At 38.5% G+C, this 23,035-nt stretch overlaps 1 long non-coding RNA gene across 5 annotated transcripts in view; it reads right to left on the bottom strand.

Moving 5' to 3' along the window:
- Positions 1-18,745, bottom strand: part of LOC131814588 (uncharacterized) — a 40,740-nt gene extending 21,995 nt beyond the window's left edge. For 4 of the 5 annotated variants that reach the window (XR_009347357.1, XR_009347354.1, XR_009347358.1 and 1 more), the window contains exons 1-3: positions 18,522-18,745; positions 17,550-18,335; positions 13,214-13,333 (exon numbers count right to left, since the gene is read on the bottom strand). This is a non-coding gene — a long non-coding RNA (uncharacterized LOC131814588). The remainder of the gene's footprint in view (positions 1-13,213; positions 13,334-17,549; positions 18,336-18,521) is intronic. The other variant, XR_009347355.1, reaches the window with a different exon arrangement.
- Between the last annotated feature and the right edge of the window lie 4,290 nt (positions 18,746-23,035).

The raw sequence follows: 23,035 nt of genomic DNA, 5'->3' as shown, positions 1-23,035 counted from the left end.
TTTCTTTTGAGAGCTATCAACCTCCAAACCATATTAGTAAAATTCAAATTCCTGTCTTTTTTCCCCCCAAAAGTTCTTCTGGCAGCAAATCTGAGGGATTAACTACCCTTCAAGAAGACTGTGAGTGCGGGGGATATTCCTAGCAATCCTGGTTGAAAGTGGTTTTGGCACCATCTTCAGGGGCATTTTCTTGGTGTTCTCTGACAGGTGCTTAGAGCTTTTAATTGTTGCTGTTTGAGTTCAGGACCTATCTTTTCCTCCGTTGCCAACTTTAGATGCCCATACTGCTGTATAAGATGTTCCGTAAATGTCTGCTTACACACACACACACACACACACACAAAATGGAATATTAGCCCTAAGAAAGAATGAAATACCACTATTCACAATGACATGGATGGAGCTAGAAAGTATTATGCCAGTGAAATAAGCCAAAGAAAGACAAATACCATATGATTTCACTCATATGTGGATTTTGAGAAACAAATGATCGTAGAGAGGAAAAAAGGCAAACCAAGAAACAGACACTTAACTCTGTAGAGAAAAGAACTGATGGTTACCGGAGGGGAGGGAATAGAGGAATGGGTTAAAAAAATAAGTGTTGGGGATTAAGGAGTGCACTTGTGAGGAGCACTGAGTGTCGTAAGTAAGTGTTGAATCCGTAAATTGTACACCTGAAACTTTAAAAAAAATTCCATTGCAAATAATGGAGAAGGAACACCAAAATCCCAAATCCACATCCAATGGTGAAGTACTGTATGAAGAAAGAAGCTCACCTTTCCTGTGGACTGCGGATGTAAATGATTTCTTTCATTTGTTTAATGAGCATGTTTTGAGGGTCTGCTAAGTGCTGAGTAAAAAATACTACAGTGAATGAGGATGTTTCCCCTGCCTTCAAGGAACTTTGTTTCATGGATGGAATAAATGATTAACCTGTTACTAAAAGTGCTAAAATACATGGATTAATGGACTAGAATGGAGAATCCAGAAATAAATCTATTTATGGACAATTGATTTGACATTTGTGTCAAGACCATTCAATGGGGAAAAAAGAATTGTCTTTCAACAAATGGTGTTAGGACATTTGGATATTCACCTTCAAAAGAATGAATTTGGACCCTACCATTTATAAAAATTAGCTCAAAATGATTGAAAAACTTTAATAACTAGAACTATACACCTTTTAAAAGGAAATATAAGAGTAAATCATGACATTTTATGGGGCATTGGTTTCTTAAGATAACAAATGTAAAAGCGCAACAAAAGAGAAAAATAGGTAAATTGGACATCATCAAAATTAAGCCCAGTAGAAGTGTCTCTGTACATTAAAAGACACTATCAAAGTCAAAGGACAGCCCACAGGAGTGGGAGAAAATATTTGGAAATCATTTATCTGATAAGGGTCCGGAGTCCAGAATATATAACTCTTATGCAACAGTAAATGGACATCCTAATTTAAAAATTGGTATGGTGTTGGGTGGCTCAGTCAGTTGAGCATCTGCCTTTGGCTCAGGTCCTGATCCCAGAGTCCTGGGATTGAGCCCTAAATCAGGATCCTTGCCTTGCAGGGAGTCTGCTTCTCCTTCCTCTGCTTCTCTCTCTGGTTTGTAATCTCTCTCACTCTCTCTCAAATAAATAAATAGAATCTTTAAAAAAATAAAAATGGCTATGATGTCTTTTAAGTTCTTTTGCCCGTTTTTAAATTGGGTGGTTCATTTTTTTAGGTTTTAGAAGCTATACAATTTAGGTAAGTTATGTATCACATGTCTTTCACAAATACTTTTTTGCAGTCTAGCTTTTCATTTTCTTTATATTGTGTTTTGCAGAACAGAATTCTTTTAAAGACTTTATTTGATAGAGATCACAAGTAGGAAGAGAGGCAGGCGGGGGGGGGGGCGGGTGAAGCAGGCCCCCCGTTAGCAGAGAGCCTGATGCTGGGCTCGATCCCAGGACCCTGAGACCATGCATGACCTGAGCCAAAGGCAGAGGTTTAACCCTCTGAGCCACCTGTGTGCCCCAGAACAGAATTTTTAATGAAGTCCAGCTTATCATTGATTTCTATAAAAGTTGTTTCCATATTCAAGGTTATCTAGATTTCTTCTTCTAGGAGCTTTATAGTTTTGTGTTGTACATTTGAGTTTATAACCCAGCTTGAGTTAAATGTGAAAAATATAAGTTCTGTGACAGATTCATTATTTTTGCATGTGGATGTTTAGTTGTTCCAACACCATTTTGAAAAGACCATCTTTTATCTACCGTGTTACCTTTGCTTTTTTGTCAAAAATCAATTAACCACATTTAGGTGGGTCTGTTCTGTTCCACTGACCTGTTGTCTGTTTCAGTAATATGCTGTCTTGATTATTGTTGTTTATAGAAAGTCTCAAAGTAGTCCTTTAACAGTGTTCTTCAATGTTGAGTTGGTTGTACTAGATCTTTCAGCTTCCCATGTGTATACTTTAAAACTGGCTTGTTAATATTCACAAAATAACTTGCTGGGATTTTGATTGGAATTGTATCAAATCTGTTTATCAACTTGGGAAGAACTGACAACTTGACAATATTGAATCTTCCTGTCTAAGAATATGGGATATTTCTCCATTAATTTAATTCTTCTTTGTTTTTCATTAGTTTTATAGTTTTATTCATATAGATCTAATACATATTTCGTTAGACTTATAACTAAGTATTTCATGTTTAGGGGTTGCTAATGGAAACAATTTTTATCAAGTATTTAAAGAATGTATTTTGTTAGAGGAGTTTTAGATTCACAGCAAAGTTTAAAGGAAGCTACAGAGATCTATATGTCTCCTGCCCCCACACATGCATAGATTTCTCCATTATGAACATCCCCTACCAGAACAGTATACTTGTTACAATTAAGACACTACATTCACCCAAAGTCCATATTTACCCGAGGTTTCACTCCTGGTGTTGTATGTTCTGTAGGTTTGGATAAATGCTTGATGACATGTATCCATCATTATAGAAAGATATAGTATTTTAAAAATATAGAAATATAGAAATTTAAAAATAAAAAACGATATAATATCTTAAAAATTCTCTGTGCTCTGCTGGTAATGTTTTTATTTTGAATTTCACTTGTTTGTTGCTGGTATATAGGAAAGTATTGACTTTTTAATATTAATCTTTAATTAATAAACTAATATGTATGTTCTATAATTGCTTATTCCAGGAGCTTTTTAATCTTTGACTTTTCTACATAGATGATCATGTCATCTGTGAGCAGAGACAGTTTTATTTCTTCCTTCCCAATCTGTGTACATTTTATTTCCTTTTCATATATTACCGTATCAGCAAGGACTCCTGGTACAATTTTGAAAAGCAGTGGTAAGAGGAGACATCTTGCTTTGTAAGAAACATTTGAATTTCTCACCAATAAGTATGATGTTAACTGAAAGTTTTTGGTAGATACTCTTTTTAAAAATTGTTTAAAATTTTAATTCAGTATAGTTAACAGTGTTATTTTAGTTTCAGGTGTACAGTGTAGTGATTCAACACTGCTGTATGTTAGTGCTCATCAAGGTAAGTGTACTTATAATCCTCTTCACCTATTTGACCCATCCCCCACCAACCACCCCTCTGGTAACCATCTGTTTGTTCTCTGTCATTAAGAGTCTATTTCTAGATTTCTCTCTTTTTACCCCCAGTTTACTCATTTGTTTTTCTGTATATCTTGATATGATCAAGTGATTTTTCTTCATTAACCTGTTGTGTGATAGATGACATTAATTTATTTTCAAATGTTGAACCAGCCTTGCAAACCTGAGATGAATCCCACTTGGTTCTGATGCATAATTCTTTCTAGACAATATTAGATTTTATTTGCTATTATTTTATTTGCTAGTATTTTTACATCTATGTCTGTGAGAGATACTGCTTTGTAGTTTTCCTGTAATGTCTGTAGCTGGTTTTGGTATTAGGCTAATGCTGGCTGCAAAGACTGAATTAAGAAGCATTCCTTCTGACTCTGTTTTCTGGAAATTGTAGAGAATCAGTACAGTTTCTTAAGCATTTGTTAAAATTCTCTAGTAAATTGCCTGGTGCTTTCTCTTTTGGAAGGTTATTATGTTTCAATTTCTTTTAATAGATACAGACTAATTCAGATTGTCTATTTCTTCTCATGTGAGTTTTGCCGATTGTATCTTTCAAGGAATTAGTTCATTTCCTCTAAGTTATCAAATTTGTGTAGGGTTATTCATAAATTCATTTATTATTATTTTAATGTTTATTATCCATTAAGTGGGATCTGCAGCAATGTCTCCTCTTTCATTTATGATAGAAGTAATTTGTGTCTTCTTTTTATTTTGATCTGACTAGAGCCTTATAAATTTTATTGGTGTTTTCAAAGAACTAGCTTGTGGTTTGCTGATTTTCTTTACTGTTCCTAGTTTTATTGATTTCTGCTCTACTTTTGTTTTCTTCTGTTTACTTTGGATTTAATGCTTCTTTTTCTAGCTACCTAAAGTGGAAGTTTAGGTTATTGACTTTAGCTCTTTCTTTCTTTTTCCAATATATACATTGAATGCTATAAATTTCCCTCTAAAAGAAAGAAAGAGAATAGAGTTGAGAAACAAGAATAGAAATTACAATGTAAAATGATACAATTCAGTGCAGTATGTTAATAACTATAATAAATGCAAATGGACTAGCCAGTCAAAAGTTTACAGATTGGATTTTTAAAAACCCAGTTATATACTGTTTATAAATATACTGGCAGCAAATTTGACAGGAAAAAAATGAAAAATAAAAGGATAAAAAATATATATGTACCAGCCGAAAACTTGCTTAAAATCTGTCCTATTAACATGAAACAAAAGAATGTTTAGGTTAAAAATCATTTCATTAGACTTTTTTAAATATTTCTTTGTTCAATGATATTTTTTCTTATATGCAACTAATATAATAGTTTTAACAACTGCAAAGTAGAAGGCAGTAGAGCATAAGGAGAAATAGACATCACACTGAAAGATTTAAATACAAGACTTTTATTGATAAGCATACTAGAAATTAGTAAATATAGTCTATTTAGAAATATAATTAACAAACTCAAATTAGTAGTCTGTTCACTGCATTCATTTTAAAAACATACAGACTTTTTTTCAAAAAATGGTAAAGGACAAAACTGCAAAATAAGTTTCAAATTTCAAGTAACCAAGTCCTTTTCTTTCTCCACTATTCAATTAACAATATAGTTCTAGGGTAGGAGGCAAGATGGTGGAAGATTAGGGAACCTCGTTTCATCAGGTACTTTGAATTTAGCTAGATAACTATCAAATCACTCTGAATACCTATGAACTCAACCTAAGATATGGGAAAAGAATTGCTGGAATTCTACAAATAGAAAAGCAACCACTTTTTGCAAGATAGGAGGTGTGGAGAATTGAATCAGAGGAGATATATTGGAAGATAAAAAGTAGGGGGAGGGAGCCTTCTTAAACCTACTACCAGAAAGTGATATAGCCCTAGAACACACAATCAGAACTTTTAGAAGTCTATTCTAGTGAGAGATGTCCCTGCCTGGAAAGTGCTCAGGTGGTAAAGTAGGGCAGAATCCTAGGTGGGACAGTGTGATCTCAGGATCTACCTGAGTCAGAGAAAGAACAGAGGTGCCTAAACCACCAGAGATCTCAAGCATCAGAGTGGGGAAACTGGCTATGGTCAGTGGGCCAGAGAAAGGGCTGTCAGCCCAGTTTGCCACAAAACCACAAACAGCAGCACAATGGGCAACTGTTCTCCATGAGGGGGCCCTGCATCTGAAATCCAGGAGGGGTGGTGACTTCTCTCAGTCCAGGGGCCCTGCAAGTGGCAGACCACAGTGACCCTCATCCCTCTCCTCGGAGGATAGGTGTGGGTGTGCACCACAGGAGTTTGCAGAGTTTGGTGCACACAAAAGTGAAGACTGCTTTTCCCTGATGTTTACTGAAGAGAGGGGGGCCATGATCTTTCAGCTCCAGGACTGAAGAACAGATCATGGCCATTTTTATTTCCATCTTCTAAAGCAATGCAGAAAGGCTTTAGGGAACGAACGAAAACCACATAGAGGAAACCAAAGCAGCTTACACTGAGTGTAGCCCCCTGGCAAGGTGTGGTTCAAGTATGTCCAGGCAAAAACACTTGAGAATCAGTACAGCAGGCCCCTCCCCCAGAAGATCACCTGGAACATCAGGCAAATACCAAGTTTACAGAGCACATAAAACTGCAAAACTCCAGTGCTAGGGGAAAAGAGTATATAGAATTTGAGGGTTTTTTTCTCATGATTCTTTTATCTTTCAGTTTAAAATTTTCCTTTTTTTCCCTTTTCAATTGGTTTCTTAATTTATCAACTCTTTGTTTTTAAAATTTTAACTTCCATTTTTACATTTACATTTTATAGATACATCCTTCATTTTTTGCTTCCTTTAACTGTTCAATTCTATTGTTGTATATATATGTTTTTGCTTTCGTTACCATTTGGGGATTTACTTTCTTCTAACAAACAGACCAAAAGGCACCCAGGACCAAGAGGATCACGCTGTTTTGTCCACCTGGGAGATTATATTCTCTCTCCCCCCTTTTTTTCTTTTTTGGATTTGTCTAGTATGTATTTTGCTTGGGTTGTGGATTTTTTTATTTTATTCTCTCATTCATCCATTCTTCTCTGGGCAAAATGACTAGAAAGAGGAATTCACAACAAAGAAAGAACCAGAGGTAATACTCTCTGCCATTGATCTAACTGATATGGATATAAGTAAAATTTCAGAGCTGGAGTTCAGGTAATGCTTATGAAGTTAATAGCTGGGCTTGATAAAAGCATAAAAGACACTACAGAATATCTTAGTGCAGAAATAAAATCTAATCAGACTGAAATTTAAAATGCTTTAACTGAGATATAGTAAAAAAAGAAAAAAAAATGGATGCTCTAACAGCTAAGATAAATGAGGAAGAAGACGGAGTCAGTGACATAGAAGACAAGATAATGGAAAGGAAAGAAGATAAGGAAAAGAGAGAAAAACAACTAATGGACCTTGAGGGGAAGTTTCAAGAAATCAGTGATACCATAAAGTGAAACAATATTAGAATTATTGGGGTCCCAGAGGAAGAAGAAAGAGAGAGAGACAGAAGATATATTTAATAAGCAGGGTCGGGCCTGGTTAGTACTTAGATGAGAGAAGATATATTTAAGCAAATCATAACTAAGAATTTCCCTAACCTGGGGAAGGAAGCAAGCATTCAAGTCAAAGGGTAGAGAAAACACCCCTCAAAATCAATAAATATAGATCAACATGCCAATATATAATAGTGATGCTTACAAATTTCAGATAGAGACAAAGAGAGAATCCTTATAAAGAGAAAATCCTGAAAGCAGGCCAAGGCAAGAGCTCCTTAACCTACAGTGGTAGAAACATTAGACTGGCAGCATACCTATCCACAAAGACCTGGTTGGCCAGAAAGGACTGGCATAATATATTCAGGATACTAACTGAGAAAAACATGCAACCAAGAATACTTAATCCAGCAAGGCTGTCATTCAGAATGGAAAGAGAGATAAAGGGCTTCCAAGACAAACAGAAACTAAAAGAATTTGTGATCACTAAACTAGCCCTCCAAAAAGTATTTAAAGGACCCTTTAAGTGAAGAGAGGGTCTCAAAGTAACATTGACCAGAAAGAAGCAGAGTCAATCTACAAAAATGGGGACTTTACAGGGAATACAATGGCACTAAATTCATATCTGTCAATAGTTACTCTGAATGTAAATGGGCTAAATGTTCCAATCAAAAGACGCAGGATATCAGATTGGATTTAAAGGAAAAAAAAAAAAAAACCAAGACCCATTCATATGTTGTCAAAAGAGACTCATTTTGAACCTCAAGACACCTCCAGATTGATAGTGAGGGGGTGGAGAGCAATTTATCAGGCTAATGGACATTAAAAAAAGCTAGGGTAGCAATCCTCATAGCAAACAAATTAGATTTTAAACCAAAGACTGTCAGGCATGAAGAAAGGCACTATATTATAAAGGGTATATCCAACAAGAAGATCTAACAATTACAAATATTTATGTTAACATGGGAGCAGCCAATTATATAAACCAATTAATAACAAAATGAAAGAAACACATTGATAAAAATATAATAGCAGGGGACTTCCAACACCCCACTCACAACAATGGACAGATCATCTAAGCAGAAGATCAACAAGGAAACAAGGGCTTTGAATGACACACTGGACCAGATGGGACTTCACAGATATATACAGAGCATTCCATCCTAAAGCAACAGAATACACATTATTCTTGAATGCACATGGAATGTTCTCCAGAATAGATCACATACTGGGTCTCAAATCAGGTCTCAATCAGTACCAGAAGACTGGAATTCTTCCCTATAATTTTCAGACCATAATACTTTAAAACTTGAACTCAGTCACAGGTGAAAATTTGGAAGGAACACGAATACATGGAGATTAAAGAGCATCCTACTGAAGAATGAATGGGTCAACAAGGAAATTAATAATTTTAAAAAATCATGGAAACAAATGAAAATGAAAACATAACTGTTCAAAACCTTGGGGATACAGCAAAGTTGGTCCTAAGAGGGAAGTACTTACCAATACAAGCCTTTCTCAAAAAATTAGTAAAGTCTCAAATATACAACCTACCCTTACAACTAAAGGAGCTGGAAAAAGAACACCAAATAAAGCCCACATTTAGAAGGAGAAAAGAAATAATAAAAATTAGAGAAGAAATCAATGAAATAGAATTCAAAAGAACTGTAGCACAAATCAACAAAACTAGGAACTGGTTTTTGAAAGAATTAATGAGATCAACAAACCCCTAGCCAGACTTATCAAAAAGAAAAGGGAAAGGACCCAAATAAATGAAATCATAAATGAAAGAGGTGAGATCACAAAGGACACCAAAGAAGTACAAACAGTTATAAAGGATATTATGAGCAACAATAGACCAACAAATTAGGCAATCTTGAAGAAATGGATACATTCCCCAAAACATAAACTACCAAAACTGAAGCAGGAAGAAATAGAAAACTTAACAGAGCCATAACCATTAAATTCAATCGGTAATCAAAAGTCTCCCCAAAACCAAGGCCAGCAGGAGCAGATGGCCTCCCAGGAGAATTCTATCAAAAATTTAAAGAATAGAGATAGCTATTCTTAAACTGTTCCAAAAAATAGGGAAGGAAAACTTCCAAACTCATTCTTTGAGACCAGCATTACCTTGATCCCAAAACCAGACAAAGACCCCACCAAAAAGGAGAATTAGAGACCAAGATCCCTGATGAACCTGGATGCAAAACTTCTCACCAAGATACTAGCTAACTGGATCCAACAGTACATTAAAAGGATTAGTCACCATGACTAAGTGGGATGTATTCCTGGCCTGGAGGGGTGGTTCAACAATCAAAAATCAATCAATGTGATATACCACATAAATGAAAGACAGGATAAAAACCATACGATCCTCTCAATAGATGCAGAAAAAGCATTTGACAAAATACATCCTTTCTTTATTAAATACCTCTATAATGTAAGGATAGAGGGAACATACCTCAATATCATAAAAGCCATATGTGAAAAACCCATAGCTAACATTATCCTCAATGGGAGAAAAACCAAGAGCTCTTCCCTCAGGGTTAGGAACATGACAGGCATGTCCACTCTCACCACTGCTGTTCATAGTACTGTGTGTATAGTATAGTGCTGAAGTCCTAGCTTCAGTAATCAAACAATGAAAAGAAAAGGCATCCAATTTGGCAAAGAAGAAGTCAAACTTTCACTCTTCACAGATGACATGATACTATGTATAGAAAACGCAAAAGATTCCACCCAAATATTTCTAGAATGGACACAGGAATTCAGCAAAGTCACAGGCTATAAAATCAATGCACAGAAGTCAGTTGCATTTATTTACACGAACAATGAAGCAGCAGAAATAGAAATCAAGGAATCAATCCCATGTAACTTTGTACCAAGAGCCACAAGATACCTAGGAATAAACCTAACAAAAGAGGTTTAAAAAAGTCTATAAAACTATAAAAGATTTGTGAAAGAAATTGAAGACACAAAGAAACAAAAAACATTCCATGCTCATGAATTGGAAGAACAAACTTCTTAAAATGTCTATGCTATGCAAAGCAATCTACACATTCAACGCAATCCCTATCAAAATGCCATCAACAGGGGTGTCTGCCTGGGTGGCTCAGTGGGTTAAGCCTCTGCCTTCGGCTCAGGTGATGATCTCAGGGTCCTGATCTCTCTCTCTCTCTCTCTCTTAAATAAACAAATAAAATATTTTTTAAAAAAATACTATAACAATTTTCAGGGTATTATGCTGAGCAAAATAAGTCAGTCCAAGAAAGACAAATATCATATGATTTATTCATCTGTGGAATTTAAGAAACAAAACACGATCATAGGGGAAGAGAGGGAAAAATAAGAAGAAATCAGAGAGGAAAACAAAACCAGAAGAGACTCTTAACCACAGGAAACAAACTGGTGGTTGCTAGAGTGGGGGGTAGTGGGTGGGAGAATGGGGTAACTCGGTGATCGCCATTCAGGAGGGCACGTGATGTAATGAGCGCTGGATGTTATATGCAACAGATGCATCACTAAACTCGATCTCTGAAACTAATAATGCACTACACGTTAGTTAATTGGGTTTAAATGAAAACATTAAATTTTTTTAATTAAAAAAGAATAAAATGTCAGGGCCACATGGTTTAACTGGGAGTTTTAAATTTCAAGAAATAGATCTGTCAATATTTTAAAAAGTAGTCTGTATTCAATCTGGGTTTATTCAGGAGAGCAAAAGTGATTTAACATTAGAAAATCTATAAATGTCAATTATTACATTAATAGATTAAAGGGAGAAAACCAAGTTATTATTAGAATGAATGAAAAAAAAATTTGACTAAATTCAATACCTATTCATGATAAAAATTCCAAGCAAATTAGAAATAGGACTGGGACTTCTTAACCTGATGAAAAGCATCTACACAAATTCTACAGTAAATATTGTTAATGGAAAAACTTTAAAAGCATCTCCTTTAAAACCAGGAATAAGACAAAATGTCCTCTGTTTTGCTTCTATCCAACATTGTACTGGAGTTTCTATCACATACAATATAAGAAGGAAAATATAAGAAAGGAATAAATTGTCATTATTCACAGATACAGTTGTCTACAGAAAATCTCAAAACACCTACAGATAGTAGGCAGAAATAGTAAGTTTGGCTGGCTATAAGATCAATATAAAAGGTCAAATACATTTCTATACATCAGCAACAAATAGTTTGGAAAAATATTTCTAAGAAGAAAAGACAGTATAATAACAAAAAAAACAAAAAAAACAAAAAAAATAAAACTCTGAGGTACCTAAGGAATAAATCTGACTAAAACAAGATGTATAAAGCCCATGTGTAGAAAATTTTACAGCTTAAGTGGAAAACAAATTCTTATACAGAGAATTCTTTAATATTGAGTCTTTCTATAGATGGGTTTTCTCTGTATAGATCAGTTTTCTAGCTATAAAAAAAATAAAGATTTCAGTTCTCCCTGAACTCATCTATAGATGAAATGCAATCTCAGTTAAAATCCCAGCGTTCTTTTTGTGGGACTTAGTAGGTCAGTTCTGGGAAGAATAGAGGAAGGAGCTGGGGACACTCCCGTAGAAGAATGATGTGCTCAGGAAGATGGGACTTGCTCTGCCAGAGCTTGCGATAAGGATAGACAAATTAACAAATGGAACGGAATTCAAAAACCCACACATTTGGGGAACCGATGTATGACAGGAGGGACATTTCAGACCCATGGGACTACTTAGAAAATTGTCCACTTAGCTGATTGTTTTTTAGAAAAAAATTAATAAATGCATAAAGGGAAAACAACTGAAATTAGACCCGCTCCCTACTTTATTCAAAATGTAATTCCACTTGGTCTAAGGATTTAAATATGAAGAGAAATTTCAAGTTTTGGAAGACAAATCACATCTGACTTTGAGGTCTTGAGGATTTTTTGAACAGAAAGAGTTCACTACAAAAAAAATACTGACACAAGTGACTACCTGAAGAAACTGTGTTCATTAAAACAAGAACAAACTACAGAGATTGCGAAAAGACAATCCACAGGCTGGAAATTATAAACCTGGAGTCAGGACAGTGGTTGCCGCTGGGGAATGAAAGTGAGAAAGCAGAGAAATCCATGTGTCAAATATTACATTTCAAGGGACAGGACAAAGCAAATTTTAATAGAGGCTCTTTGGTGACTCGGGCAATAGTGAGATAGAGGTTCTTTGTCTCAAGTTACAATATTTTAATCTTTAAGACAGTTTCTGCTAGTTGGTATGGAAAGCACTAACGTTAATGAGTCATGTGAAACTTCTACGTTACTTATTTTTTTAAAGATTTTATTTTTTTGACCGAGAGAGACAAAGCAAGAGACAGAACACAGGCAGAGGGAGTAGAAGAGGGAGAAGCAGGCTTCCTGCCAGGCCGGGAGCCCCATGCAGGGCTCAGTGCCAGGATCCTGGGATCATGACCTGAGCCAAAGGCAGCTGCTTAACGACTGAGCCACCCAGGCGCCCCTGAAACTTCTTCTGTAGGAGATAAAGGCACGGGGCGCCTGGGTGGCTGGGGTGGGTAAGTGTGTGCATCCGGCTCATTGTCATCCCAGGGTCTCTGCTTGGCTGGGAGTCTGCTTCCCCCCCCTCTCTCTCCGCTTGCCACGCCCCTTGCTTGTGCACACTCTCTCTCTCAAATAAATAAAATCATTTAAAAAAAAAAAAGGAAAAGAACATAGGAAGTGCTCTGCATCAGTTGAACTAGGTGTCTGCGTCAGCTGCTGAGCTGAGCTTTGTGTCTTTCCTTGGCTTTAAGAAGTGAAACAAACCCCAAACTTTCGATCAGCCCCAGCTGGTGCCACCCTGGGAATTTCTTCACCCACCGCATCTCAGTTTGAGGAACCTAGAAAGTCCGTTTCTCCATTTGAGATGATAGGCAAGGATGGCAATTTGAATAGATTTGGCTTCCCAGGAGCTCAGAGGCAAATCTGCCAGCAGAGTCCAAAGACCATCTACCATTTTTACTAGAATTTGCTAAAAATAACGAACCTCTTCTGTCTCGCACTGGCACACAATGGTGTTCGGCACAATTATTTTACTGCCGGGACAGGTCACAAAGGAGGGTGATGGGCACTTACACCAGGCCCTTGGCTTGTACCGCATGCACTCCATGCTCTTGGGCAATTCTTCAAATACTCAGGCACCTGCTTTTAACCAGAAGAAAACTCATTGGGGGCCAAAGTGCTGCTGAACATGACCTAAACATTGAAATAGGCATAGTCATTCCAGTTCCATTTGGGTATATGTAAATAAAATACAAGCAGAATCCTGTTAAATTTCTACCAGCTCTTTTTAGCCAACAGAACAGAATTTAATCTCTGGACAATTTCATCAGGACACCTAACATTTTTCATCTTGTAGTAAAGCAGTGCACGTATATTTTTTTCTCCCCAACTTGAGGACAAAAAGGCATTCTTTTTCAAATCGTTTTAGTTATCTGGAACAGGTACTTCCTGTCCAATACAAAAGATAGAAAGGGTATGAAGTCATCTGTGTGCGTGACCTGCCTCGCCCACTGCTCCCCTGGACTCCTTGTTTTTTTTCCAGAAGCAGCCAGTATTGCCAGTTTCTTGGGTATACTTCCTCCATCTTTTACACCCATCGAAGCACACCAGATATGTATACATTCATATATTCTTCAATCTCTCTCTCAGAAAAAAATAATAGAAATGGTAGCATACTGTCTGCACCTTCTTTCTTTGTTCTTGATGGATCTTGGAACTCATTCCACATCATTCTCTCGAGTCTCCCCCTGCGTTTTCACAGGTGCTTGTATGTGCGTGTGCTTGTGGCAACACACCATTGCACGGGTGTGGCTTATCCCTGTTCATTGATGGCTTCTCTCTCTTTTTTCATTAATGTCTTCTTGTCTTTTGCTGTTACAAAAGCTGCAATGAATATCCTTGTACATCTGTTGTTCTGCAAATGTGTGAGTCCAAAAGTGTACCCATTTCCCCATACGCTCGCCATGCGGGATGTTTATCAAACTTGGCTCTTTGTCAGTGTGATAGTAACCATGGTAGTGCGGTAGGACTGAAATCCCAGTTCTCTTATTATGAGGCTGAGGATATTTTGTATGCTTAAGAGCAATTATATATTTCCCTTTTTATTAACTAAGCATTCTTGTTCTTTGTCCACTATGCTTTTGAATTGTTTTTAACCTTCATTTTTAGAAGTGCTTTATGGTATGAGTTGCAAATATTTTAGCCCATCTTTTTTGTACATCTGTCATCTTGATTAATTGTGGCTTTTGCCATGCTGAAATTTTTACTTTTATGTTGTTCAGATCTATCCATCTTTTATGTTTTGGGGCTTTATATTGCATTAATAAATGCCTTCCACACATTGAGATACCAATATATCCTTGCTGGGGCAGCTGAGTGGTCTAATTGGTTAAACATCTGACTCTTGGTTTCACCTCAGGACGTGATCTCAGGGTGTATCGCACTCAGCGTGGAGTCTGCTTGATTCTCCCTCTCCCTCTGCCTCTCCCGTTCACACGTTCTCTCTCTAAAATAAATAAATCTTTTAAATATATATTTACATCTTGCTTTTCAGACTTCTAGAATATCGTTTTTTTTTTTATATCTTAATTTTTGATCCATCTAAATTGCATCCTGGTGACGGTATGACGTGGATTCAGACTGCATTTTTTTTCTAGATGGTTAACCAGTATCCCCAGATCCTTTTTTAAATCCATGTTTCCACAATAATTTCAAAATGCTGATTTTTCATTTAATAAATTCCTATGTATATTTAAGCCTAATTCCCAACTTCGTGTATTCACTGTCCTGTTTTACTTATAGCTTTACACGTATCTGGTTATATACCTCTAATAATTTGGCATGGCAAAGAAAAGATTTCATTCATTTTTAACCCCGTCCCTACCCTTCCGTAAGGTCAAGTTTGCTTATTTCATTTTTCTATTTATTCATCCCATTCACGCCCCTACTTATTTATTATACAGACATTTATTAAGCAGTTTCTAAATATCTGGCATTATGCCAGTGCAAGAGAGCAGTAGATAAATGGCAGTCCCTACTCTTAGAGAGTTCACGGAGAGCGGGCACACAGACGGTACCTGGGGAATGTCAAATATTGGTAGAGTCAGTGGTCAAGGACACGGCCTTCGAGGCAGACAGTCTCTAGTCAGATTTGGGCTTGACCACTTGCTCACTGTATGGCCTTGGGCAAATGAACCTCTCCGCTTCTCATCTAAAAGTGGTGGTAGCAACACCTACCTTTTAGGTTGTTATGAGAATTAAAAGATTTAATACGCTTAGAATATTCCTGGCACCAAGAAGTTCTAGTTACGACAACCTTGTCACCACTAGCCCCCCGCGAGCTCCTGGGGAATGTGTCAGTGCCCTGATAAGACGTCTTCCCTGCCTCCTCATCTGGTTGACAGGAATATTACCACGGCCCGAGACTCTACTGCTCCCTCACACCCAACAGCTGTGAGCAGCTTCGCCTCCTCCTGTCCTGAGACCGCCGAGACCCACCTCATTGGGCCATTTATTTCTTTTTCCATCATCTACCCACACCCCACGCCCCATGCTCCCAAACACCAGACTCTTTCCCCACATGAGAATCCCCACACAGCTCTGCACATTTCCTTTCTGGTCCCTTCTCTTAGCCCTCCCCATCCCATAAAACCCTTTTATGGGGACCTCTGGAGCTCAAGGGGGTTTGTGGGCACACCGGTGCTCCATTATAACCACCTCTTGTCAGAACATTCCCTCCTCTTCATGTTTCTCTGTTCTCTCCACTTCAGTTGTCTCTTCCCCACCTTCCTCATGCCCCTGGGCCTGGAGGGGAGATGGGTGCCCCCCGGCTCCTCATTTCCCCTCACTTCTCCCTAAGAACTTCCAGGTTGGAGTGTCCTGTGGACAGATTGTCACCTACCCCTCCTTGCTCTTGTCACCAACTCTGCCAGCACACTCACCCTTTCTTCAATGATTTCAGCTCTGGGATCCCTGTCACGCTCTCCAGTGCTACTTCTGCCATGGTTCTTGGGGATTTCAGTCTCCATGGAGATCATCTTTTCAAATCCTGATGTCTCAGTTCTTCGACATCGTCTCCTTAGTGAACTTGTCCTGCATCCCACTTCAGTTACCCAGTCTCCTACTCCTATCCTGGTCCTTACAATTATTAGTAACACAACCCCAGAATGCATTCGTTTCTAATTCTCTGCTCCACTTACCACCTCAGTGTTTTGGCTCATATCTCCTGGCACCCCAAGTTCAACAGTTCCGCTCTTGCATGTGGGACCTACAATCTGTTGATTCAATCACATCACCATTTCCCCCATCTCTTACCACACACGGTCTTCATTTAGCTTTTTACCATGTTAAAATCCACAGTTAAGGGTCACTCCCTTGCAGGCCTTCTCATCTCCTTTGCTGATCTTTTCCTTTCTTTGTTTGGTACAGGCCACTCCTTGCTAAACCCAACTCTGCCAATTCTGTGTCAACACCAGTGCATCCGATAATAACTGCGGAAGGACCCGTTACCAGGCCACCCCATTTCACTGTAAATTTATGATCATCACCTCAAGGGCACCCTTAATGCTACTGTGTTACCCTAGTCCCTCACTCTCCCACTCTTCTGGATGGTTCCTTCATACCTTCTCCTCTCTCCTCAAAACTCCAACATCTCCATCCCAACCTCATGCCTAGCTTCGTACTTTACTGAGAAAGAAGCAGCATTCGGAAGAGAACTTATACAAGCCCCTTCTGGGCCATATACCCAGCCACTGGCATCTGTCCTATATCTGTGTCCTAGCCTCCTCAGCCTGTTAGAAGGGATTACTTGCTCGCACTTATTCTTCAGGTCAACACCACTCCTTGGGTCTAAAGCTCATCCCTCTCACTTAGAGCACTGCACCTGCGATTCTTTTTTACTCTGGCACGCTTCATGCTGCCTTCTCTATTTGATAATTCCCACTACCTTATAAACGTGTTATGATTTATCCAATTAAAAATAAAAACAATGGGGGCGCCTGGGTGGCTCAGTGGGTTAAAGCCTCTGCCTTCGGCTCAGGTCGTGATCCCAGGGTCCTGGGATCGAGCCCCACATCGGGCTCTGCTCAGCGGGGAGCCTGTTTCCACCTCCCTCTCTCTGCCTGCTTCTCTGCCTACTTGTGATCTCTGTCTGTCAAAATAAATAAAATCTAAAAATAAAAAAAAATAATAGATAAATAAATAAAAATAAAAACAATTGCGGTGCCTGGTGGGTCAGCCAGTGAAGCATCTGACTCTTGGTTTTGGCTCAGATCCTGTTCTCAGAGACCTGAGATCAACTCCCGCATATGGAGCCTGCTTGGGACTCTCTCTCTCTACCTATCTCCCTCCCCCACCCTCTCTATCTGAAAAGAAATAAAATTTCAAATAAGTAAGAACAAGTAATCCTTACACTTTTCTATATTGCTCCATTATCCGCTCTTAGAGCAAAGTGTCTCTAAAGAATTGTGTTTTCTTCCTTTCCTTTCCTCCCATTGTCTCAGCTGTTATTATTCTTATCAAGGTCTCCAGTGACTTTCGTACTGCCCAGCTGATGGTCAGTCTCAGTCCCCCTCTCAGTTAACCTCCCAGCAACATTTCTTCGGCACCGTTGAAACAGGTTCTTCACTTGATTTCTAGGAGAGACACCACATTCTCTTGGTTCGTTCCTGTCTTGCTAATAGTTCTCAGTCTTAGCTGTATTATCTCCCTTCCTCCAGATTTTATAGTTCCTCAGGCTCAGCCTCCAGGAAGAATGAACCCTACGGACACCCTGATTTTAGATTTCTAGATGCCCGAACATGGAGAGAACAAAATTGCTATTGGTTTAAGCCATCCCGTTTGTAGTGATTTGTATGGCAGTCCTAAGAAATTGATACACACTTCAATAAACTACTTACAAACAGACCAGTCAACCGTTAGTGGTGATTTCCATCTCAAGTCATGTGACAGGGTCCTTTCTGTGGCCGCTAGACCTGGCGCCACCTCTCTGACTTTGCTTCCCTCCCCTTCCTTTGCTCGCTCTGCTGCAACCACGCTATTCTCTGCTGTTGCTTTAGCGCTCCAGGTTCACTCCCACTTTCGGGCCTCTGCGCTCCGTCCATCTGCCTGGAATGCTCATCCCACAGACATCCTGCAGCTCTTCCTCTACCTTCTTCACATGTCTGCTTAAACGCTGTCTTCTCAAATGTATAAATTCCTAGAAACACACAAACTACCAAAGCTGAGTCAGGAAGAAACAGAAAATTTGAACAGACCAATAACCAGCAAAGAAATTATATCAGTAATGAAAAATTTTTTCTTAAAAAAGCCTCCCAACAAACAAAAATGCAGGACATATGGCTTCACAGGTGAGTACTACCAAATATTTAAGAAGAGTTAATACCTATTCTCAAATGGGTCCAAAAAGTAGAAAAGGAAAACTTCCAAATTCATTCTATGAGGCCAGCATTACCCTATATCAAAATCAGGTAAAGACATCACCAGAAAGAGAGAACTGCAGACCAATATCCATAGTATCTGTTCTGTATGGATAAGTATTTTTATGATTTGTCCTGAAAACTGACCGGCTAGACCTGCACGTACCCAGGCAGGCTAAGGAATGTTGTTTGTGAGACTCATGCTGTGTGAATAACCTTGGGAGCCTAATTGTTTAAAATATAATATCCGGCCTCTGGGTCAGAACTGGCCCTTCTGTTCCGGACACCAAGAGCTACAAATCTTGTCTCACATCCGCTCCTGCTGCAGGCTGGGCTGGCCCCCCCTAGAATGGAATCGGGGAAGGGAGACGGACACACATGGCCCAGGCTCCTTGAAAATATAGAAACATGATAACCTGAAAGTGCAGCCCGGTCCAAACTGCACGTTGGGAGGCAAATGTTTAATTTCAAAACCTGTTATTTGCCCTATAAACGTGGCCCTTATGGGGATGATCAGGTACAAGTCTCACCTGAGGGGAGGACGCTCTGCCCAGGCCTCTCAGTCAGGACTCCTGCCTGGCAGTTTCCATGGGGCCTCCCTGGCTGAGGAGGTTTGATGTTGCAAGTACTGGGTTTGATGTAACTTTGCTTCTTTCTCATTTATTATGTACTGTTACCTTCGTCTTGTATAGATTCCTTTCCTCCTCTGCTTTTATTAGGCTTCTGTAATAGTAATAATATTAAGTTTTCTTTTCTTTTTGAAACCAAACCATGCCTATTGTGACTCCTTTGTGCAGAACATAAATATAGATGCAAAAGTCCTTGACAAAATACTAGCAAACTGAATCCAACCATACATTTAAAAATTTATCATGATCAAATGGGATTTATTCCTGGGTTGAAGGGTGGTTCAATATTTACAAATCAATCAACGTGATACAGCACATCAGTAAGAGAAGGGGTAAGAATCATATGATCATTTCAATAGACACAGAAAAGGCATTTGACGAAGTACAACATTCATTCATGTTGAAAACCCTCAACAATCATACACAAAAATAAATTCAAAATGGATTAAAGGCCTAAATGTGAGACCTGAAACCATAAAAATATTAGCAAAGAACACAAGCAGTAACCTCTTTGACATCAGCCTTAGCAACTTTTTTCTAGATATGTCTCGGCGCAAGGGAAATAAAGGCAAAAATAAACTATTGGGACTTTATCAAAATAAAAAGCTTCTGCCCAGCAAAGGAAATGACCAACAAAACTACAAGGCAACTTACTGAATGGGAGAAGGTATTTGCAAATGACATATCCAATAAAGGATTAGTATCCAAAATACATAAATATCTGTTATAACTCAAAATCCCAAAACACAAATAATCTGATTAAAATGGACAGAAGACATGAACAGGCATTTTCCCAGAGAAGACATCCAGATGGCCAACGGACAGCTGAAAAGATGCTCAACATTACTCATCATCAGGGAAATGCAAATCAAAACTACAATGAGAGATCACTTCACACCTGTCAGAATGGCTAAAATCAACAAACAAGAAACAACAGGTATTGGCGAGGATGAGCAGAAAAAGGAACCCTCAAGGTGCCTGGGTGGCTCAGTGGGTTAAGCCGCTGCCTTCCGCTCGGGTCATGATCTCAGGGTCCTGGGATCGAGTCCCGCATCGGGCTCTCTGCTCAGCAGGGAGCCTGCTTCCCTCTCTCTCTCTCTCTGCCTGCCTCTCCATCTACTTGTGATTTCTCTCTGTCAAATAAATACATAAAATCTTTTAAAAAGGGAAAAAAAAAAAAGGAACCCTCATGCACTTCTGCTGGGAATACAAGCTGGTGCAGCCTCTGTGGTAGACAGTATAGAGGTTCCTCAAGTTAAAAATAGAACTACCCTATGAGCCAGGAGCTGCACTTCTGGTATTGGATATTTACTCAAAGAATACAAAAACACTAATTCATAGGGATACATGCTCCCTGATGTTTATAGCATCATTATTTACAGTAGCCAAGATATGGAACCCGCCAAGTGTCCACCAGTTAATGAATGGATAAAGAAGTGGTATGGACATAAATGGAATATCAATCAGCTATGAAAAAGAATGACATCTTGCCATTTACAATGACATGAGTGGAGCTAGGGAGTATAATGCTAAGCAAAATAAGTCAGAAAAAGACAATACCATATGATTTCACTCATATGTGAAATTTCAGAAATAAATGAACAAAGGGAAAAAAGGACAAATCAAGAAGCAGACTCAGAGAGAACAAATTGATGGTTACCAGAGGAGAGGTGGGTAGGGGTTGGGCAAAATAGGTGATTGGGATTCAGGGGTACACTTGTGATGGGCACCAGGTAATGCGTGGAATTGTTGAATCACTATATTGTACACCTGAAACTAATTTTAACACTGTAGTTAACTGGAATTAAAATAAGTACTTAAAAACAAGGGGGAAAAGTCATCTTCTTGGGGACAACTTCTTCAAAATTACTGTTCCCCTCCATTCTCTAGCTCCCTAGTCGGATTTACAGGCCACTGTTGCAGTTAGAAGCATCTGGTATACTTTGTTCACCTCACTCATCTTTTTTTTATGATCGTCTTTTCCCATCATTAGAATGTGTGCTCCATGGAGACAGGGAGTTTTTCTTCCTCTTCTGTTCATCACTGTTTTTATGTTGTCTGGCAAGAGTGGATAGTAATTTGTTGGATTAATGAATGAGTAAGTGAGATTGCCTATTATTCCTTTTTTCAATCAAAATAATGGGGCTATCTTGTTATTTGATACAGAGGTTTTGTTTTTTATTATAGAAATTCTCAAACATGTAAAAGTAGAATATATAACATACCTCTCACGCTGATTGAACAAATATCAATACAAGTGTGACCAGTTTGGTCTCATCTATATTTCCACCATTCCCTGTACCTCCCAGCAGTTTAGTCTGAAGCAAATCCCAAATATCATATCATTTTAATTTATAAAGATTCCATTATGTATCTCTGAAAGATGAGGAGTCCTTTAAAAAGAACACAATTTCATCACACCTAAAAATTAATTTCTTAATATCATCATATAATCAGTGTTTACAATTTCCCAACTGTGCTATAAATGTTTCCATTTTGTTTTTCACTTTTGTAGTTTGAGTTAGGCTACAAATGAAGATATTCTAATTTCTTAGAGATCTATTAGGATATTCTGATTTGTTGATATGCTTCTTCTATTCTTCATTCTTCCTTATTCTGCAAGTTTTTGGTTGAAAAGCCAGCTCCGTAGTACTAATTTCTCATAAATATATTGCATTATCTCATAGTCTGGATTTTACTGATTGCATGGCTGCATTCCTGAGTGTCCTTTAATGTGTTCCTTTGTCCCCTGAGTCACCCGTAAACTGGTAGAAGCTTGGTCACATTTTGGTTCTTCTGTTTTTCTCAGACCTGCTTTACTGGTGGTATTTGTACTTGTAATAGAAGGAACAGTCTCTTGTTTTCTCTCTCTCTCTTTTTAGGGGTGATGATTATTGCCTAAATCTAGTAGTTGAGTAGTATTTGTAAAATAGTAACATTCCCCCCCCCCACCCCTTTTTAGTTGAAATACTTACACAAAGAGAAGTCCTTCCCTATTCACCCCACATCAACTATCTGGTTTCACTGATCATTTAGGAAAAGAGAGAGAAATGTTTCATTTATCTGTTTTCACATTAACGATTTGCATGGCTCCTAGCATCTTCCAAAGTTGACCAATGAGTTTTAGTTATTTTAATACCAGTATGAATAATAGATACACACATTTTTATGTGTTTTAATCTACTTTAGTAGTTATCTCTATTGTTGCTCAAATCATCCTCTTTGGCCGTTGAAAGATAGATTTCTGAATGGTACGGACACAATTCCAATGGTCTGTGATACCTTCCTTACTCTCTGGTATCACAATATGAAAAGTTCTAAGCTTGCCTTGTACATTATTCCTGCCCTAAACCTGAACTAAGAAATTTATCCAGAGAGCCCTGATTTCTTTTGTGAAAAGTACTGTTTAAAAACCACAATCTTAGTACCCCTGGTGCCGCACTAGTACTAGGTCACTGTGCAGTGAAGAATTAACTTAGCAGGTCTGGGTTATCTAAACCCTGCACATTTCAAAGAACGATTTGGCGGGTAGCCAATTCCTGGGAGATAACCTCTAAGCCCTTGGACTATCCCACCTGATAAGAGTGTTTATCTAGGACCTTGGGCTATACCAGGTGCTCTATGCTAGCAACATGATTTATGCAGGCAGGGGTCCTGGGGTCACACTGTGTCAGTTGACCTCAGGAGGGTCTTGACAACATGACTGAAGCCCTAATATAAATCCTAACAAGATCTGAGTAAGATTCTGGGGTTGGCAATACTCTGTGCATGTTGCTACACGTCACTGCTGGGAAAATTAAGTACTGTCTCTGTGATTCCCCCGCCAGGGAAGGGACAACTGCAGGCTTGTT

Source organism: Mustela lutreola, chromosome 14, assembly GCF_030435805.1.
Source record: "Mustela lutreola isolate mMusLut2 chromosome 14, mMusLut2.pri, whole genome shotgun sequence".
In the NCBI taxonomy this organism is placed as follows: Eukaryota; Metazoa; Chordata; class Mammalia; order Carnivora; family Mustelidae; genus Mustela; species Mustela lutreola.
This window is presented reverse-complemented; position numbering and strand designations above follow the sequence as displayed.